Genomic DNA, 6,000 nt, shown 5'->3' on the forward strand with positions numbered 1-6,000 from the left:
GCTGTGCTTTTCTGAATGGAGAATAAGAGAACAAAAAAATCCACACTAATTAAATGGCATCAGTGTTATCAGGTTGTTGTCACGGATTATGAATCTGCTTGGAACAAAAACCTGAGGGGGTCCCCAGGCCCGAGTTTGGGAAGCACTGATCTATAGTCATGTAAAAAAGTTAAGTACGACTCATGGAAAAAATGAATGAACAAAAGACACATATGATAGACATGGTGCATTTTTTCTCATTGTCTAAACGAGCAAAAAAAGAAGATTGGTCACCTGGAAAAAGTTCACACCTACATTTATCACCACTTCATATCCATCAAATTACAATCGGGGGTTCAGGATGAGGTGCCAATCCACTGCTTTACTGTCAAGCATTACTACAAAGGAGAATTAAAAAGTAAAAAAAGCCAAGGCAACGTACCCTTTAAGAATGGTAACCGTCAGTAGATGAACATAATCCTTCTGGCACTTCTTGTGTTGTTCCACCATTTTCTTCATTGCTTCCTTGGGAGAGGAAACTTTATGACTTCACTCAAATCCAGGTCTGCACTGCTTCCTTAACCTCACCATCAGAGGTGAATCTGCAACAACGTAGAGCCTCTTAACTGGAATGATGTTGCGTGAAGCTGGATCAACAGACAGACCGACAGACAGACAGACAGATAGATAGATAGATATGAAAGGCACTACATGATAGATAGATACTTTAGTGTAGTTGGTAGGATTAGATAGATAGATAGATAGATAGATAGATAGATAGATAGATAGATAGATAGATAGATAGATAGATAGCAACCTAGGATCAGTTGTGGTGTCCCTCTATAACAAAATACTTGGCGTAGTCAGCAGAATTTGTGCTGTAGACATGGAGTGTTGCCGATAGATAGATAGATAGATAGATAGATAGATAGATAGATAGATAGATTCATTTATAGTATAGTAGGCAGGATTAGATAGATAGATAGATGTGTGATTCTACCACTAAGCAGTTGGCATAGTCAGCAGGATTTGCACTGTGGATAGCTAGTGTTTCCAACAGATAGACAGAAAGAGAGAGATAATTTGTCCCCGGGGGTAATTTGGCAAATTGTCATGTGGAAGACGTTCAACTTTCAGCTGTCACCGCTGCATGGGGACGTGTGTTGTCCTTGGAGTTGCAATGTATTTTTGGTTGCAACCTTCACACACTGCAGCTTGTGCAAATCAGTAAGCTGTGTGGCAACCCATCTTGCACAAACTTTATGGTCGTCCCATAACTCATCTTGCAGTATGGTCTGTACAGATCCATAGCTGATATCCAAATGTGGAGCAACAAAGACAGACAACGTAATCCATCGCTCGTCTCTCGCAAAGACATTCACCATGTTGATGTGGGCTTGTGTGCGTGATGCGGATGGTCGACGAGACTGAGCTTCATTGGTTACACTTGCTCTTCCCGCTTTAAACCTTCCCACCCATTCATAAACTTTTCATTCACTCCTGCCGCTTTCACTTCTGTACTGCGCCAACATCCTCCTGTGAATTTCAGCAGGTGCCACACCTTCTGCCCAGAGAACACTCACTGTGGCACGTTGTTAACAAGGGTGCACTCCCACAGCGGAGCATCCATGTTCATTTGACCCTTTCTTCAACTGGAGTGATGGCAGAGCGCTGTGCTATGTGTGTTCAAACTACCCATCAGCCATTGCATCAGCTTCTACCCATATCGGTTAGCACATCATTTTCAAATTTCCTTTACATTTTGTTTTGCCCTCATACTTCCAAATGATATAATTAAGTGGTTTATACTTTTTACCGGCACTGGATGCACATAAGGATGGCGCGTTACGATATGTCGGCAAACTGCACCCATTATGGAATGTGCCGTCTGTTGTACTGTGAGCTTTACATGCAATATAAACATCAATATACAGTGGGATGCAAAAGTTTGGGCAACCTTGTTAATAGTCATTATTTTCCTGTATAAATCATTGGTTGTTACGATAAAAAATGTCAGTTAAATATATCATATAGGAGACACACACAGTGATATTTGAGAAGTGAAATGAAGTTTATTGGATTTACAGAAAGTGTGCAATAATTGTTCAAACAAAATCAGGCAGGTGCATAAATTTGGGCACCGTTGTCATTTTATTGATTCCAAAACTTTTAGAACTAATTATTGGAACTCCAATTGGCTTGGTAAGCTCAGTGACCCCTGACCTACATACACAGGTGAATCCGAGTATTTAAGGGGGTCAATTGTAAGTTTCCCTCCTCCTTTAATGTTCTCTGAAGAGTAGCAACATGGGGGTCACAAAACAACTCTCAAATGACCTGAAGACAAAGATTGTTCACCATCATGGTTTAGGGAAGGATACAGAAAGCTGTCCCAGAGATTTAAGCTGTCTGTTTCCACAGTTAGGAACATATTGAGGAAATGGAAGACCACAGGCTCAGTTCAAGTTAAGGCTCGAAGTGGCAGACCAAGAAAGATTTTGGATAGACAGAAGTGACGAATGGTGAGAACAGTCAGAGTCAACCCACAGACCAGCACCAAAGACCTACAACATCATCTTGCAGCAGATGGAGTCACTGTGCATCGTTCAACCATTTGGCGCACTTTACACAAGGAGATGCTGTATGCGAGTGATGCAGAGGAAGCACAAACAGAGCCGCTTGAGGTCTGCTCAAGCACATTTGGACAAGCCAGCTTCATTTTGGAATAAGGTGCTGTGGACTGATGACACTAAAATTGAGTTATTTGGGCATAACAAGGGCGTTATGCATGGAGGAAAAAGAACACAGCATTCCAAGAAAACACCTGCTACCTACAGTAAAATATGGTGGTGGTTCCATCATGCTGTGGGGCTGTGTGGCCAGTGCAGGGACTGGGAATCTTGTCAAAGTTGAGGGACGCATGGATTCCACTCAGTATCAGCAGATTCTGGAGACCAATGTCCAGGAATCAGTGACAAAGCTGAAGCTGCGCCGGGGCTGGATCTTTCAACAAGACAACGACCCGAAACACTGCTCAAAATCCACTAAGGCATTCATGCAGAGGAACAAGTACAACGTTCTGGAATGGCCATCTCAGTCCCCAGACCTGAATATAATTGAAAATCTGTGGTGTGAGTTAAAGAGAGCTGTCCATGCTCGGAAGCCATCAAACCTGAATGAACTAGAGATGTTTTGTAAAGAGGAATGGTCCAAAATACCTTCAACCACAATCCAGACTCTCATTGGAACCTACAGGAAGCGTTTAGAGGCTGTAATTTCTGCAAAAGGCGGATCTACTAAATATTGATTTCATTTCTTTTTTGTGGTGCCCAAATGTATGCACCTGCCTGATTTTGTTTGAACAATTATTGCACACTTTCTGTAAATCCAATAAACTTCATTTCACTTCTCAAATATCACTGTGTGTGTCTCCTATGTGATATATTTAACTGACATTTATTGTTACAACCAACGATTTATACAGGAAAATAATGACTATTAACAAGGTTGCCCAAACTTTTGCATCCCACTGTAGTTCATTTTTGTATGTCTACTAAATATTTTTAGTTTTTGACTTGGCAATTTCAAATCTTGAAGCTTTTACTGCTCTAAAACATTTGCATATTTCAGCACACTCATGGTAAAGATTTAATCTTAAAGGCAATTAAATGATATTTAGCAGCACTTTGATTACTGTTGCCCCGCACTGCTTTCAGTTACTAAATGTAAAGTCACATTTTTGTACACATGTACAGTATAGAGTACTGTGTATATGAGGTGTCTAGAGGACCTCCACATCGAAAAAACAAAAGAAAAACATTTTTAATCCTTATTATTCAGTGTAACTAAATCACGTAATCAAACGCTGCAGCCTAACTGAAAAGCGTCACAGCTCTCCACCGCCGTTTCCTACCACCTGGGTAAACAAGGCAAAGTTTTTTTGTGCAGTTACAGTTTTTCGGTTTTCATTTATCTAAAGATACTGCAGCTGTTTACATGAAAAAAAAAAATTACAAACATACAAGTGTAACTCAAAGATCGATTTGCCACCAGACGTAACCATTTTCAGATGTAACAGATTAAGGTGCAAGGCATTTCAACCGCACAACACAGTATGTACACACCTTTGAGAATTCTGGTCCATGCTGACATGATTGCATCACTCAGCTTCTGCAGATTTGTCAGCTGCACATTCAGCTCTCGTCCTACCACATCCCAAAGGTGCCGGATTCAGATCTGGTGACTGGGAAAGCCACTGAAGAACAGTGAACTCATCATCATGTTCATGAAACCAGTTTGCTTTGTGACAATGGTGTGTTATCATGCTGGAAGTAGCCATTAGAACAGGGATCTCAAACTCCGGTCCTGGAGGGCCGCAGTGGCCGCTGGTTTTCTTCCTAACTCTTTTCTTAATTAGTGACCCGTTTTTGCTGCTAATTAACTCCTTGTCCTTTCATTGGCTTGTTTTTTTTTTTTAAGGTTTGTCCCCCTGAATTGCTTCATTTCTTTCCTTAAACAGAAATGAAATGTGAAGTGAGGGAGCCAACAGAAGAGCAACTAAGTCAGGGCCTCAAACTCCAACCAATTGCTCAACTAGGAGCCAAGTCTTGTTAATTAAACTCGTTCTTTAATTCTGGGACTTGTGCAATAGGAGACATTTCTGAAATGACTGATTTTCTCTTTTCTAAGAGCACTGTAAAAATGTTTTGTGGACTTGAGCAGATCGACATTCCTGAGACCTTTATCTTTCTTTATTTTCAGGTATTGTATGATGGGACACAGTTTGCTGGTCATGTTTTGGTTCACTTTGTATCTCATTACCAAGCTCCTCGGTGTGCACATAACTGACGAACTTACGTGGACACATAACAGCTCATCAGTAATCAAGAAAGCCCAGCAGAGACTGCACTTCCTGAGGCGGCTGAAGCGAGCACGTCTTCCCCCTTCCATCCTCATCATGTTCTACAGAGGCACCATGGAGAGTGTCCTGACCAGCTGCATCACTGTCTGGTATGGAAACTGCAACATATCCGACCGCAAGCACTACGCAAAGGATAGTGAAGACAGCAGAGGACATTATTGGGGTGCCTATCCCTTCACTACAGGACATATTTTACAAACGCAGTGTCCGCAAGGCCTGCAGCATTGTGCAGGACCCCTTACGCCCCTCACAGGGACTTTTCACACTTCTGCCATCCGAGAGAAGATACTGCCGCATCAGAGCCAGATCTGCCAGGCTGCAGGAGAGGTTTTACCCCCAAGCTGTTAGACTCCTTAACACCAGGCTGCCCCCTGGGACGTTCCACACGGCCTCAACCACCACTAAAAACAGAACTTTAATACATGAAAACCACAGTCCTGCAAAGATGAGTGTGAATGGAGAAAAGAACTGAAAATCTCATACTGACCTTTAAGTATTTTGACAGTCTTGACATCCTTCTGCTGTGAAACATTCTGACCTGTCACTGTTCACACGTCTTAAACAACTATTATCATAACAACTGATAATTTCTGTATAATCGATATCTATTATTTATTATATTACATATTTATTGACTATATTTAAGTATCTAGTTTGCATAATACCATACATTGCGTCAATATTCATATTGCTTACTACACGTCAATATTGCTGCTACTTCTTTGTCTCAACTTTGCACAATGTCTTGCCTGGTTTGTGTTTTTATATTTTAATTTAATTTTTTATTTGCACTTCATGTTGTTACACTGTGGACCCTGAGCTTCACAATTTCATCTATCTGTATATATATATATATATATATATATATATATATATATATATATATATATATACACACACATATATATATATACATATATTAATTATATAAAAAATATATACATATTCCCCTCCATAATGTTTGCGACAAAGACACACTTTTCCTTGATTTACCACCCCTCACTCAGTTCCACAGTTTAAAATTACAAATCAAAAAATTCAAACATAAGTGAAAGTCTGCAATGTGCACTTTTAATTTAAGGGGATTTGCACACATTTCG

The sequence above is a fragment of the Polypterus senegalus genome, chromosome 12 (genome assembly GCF_016835505.1).
Source record: "Polypterus senegalus isolate Bchr_013 chromosome 12, ASM1683550v1, whole genome shotgun sequence".
In the NCBI taxonomy this organism is placed as follows: Eukaryota; Metazoa; Chordata; class Cladistia; order Polypteriformes; family Polypteridae; genus Polypterus; species Polypterus senegalus.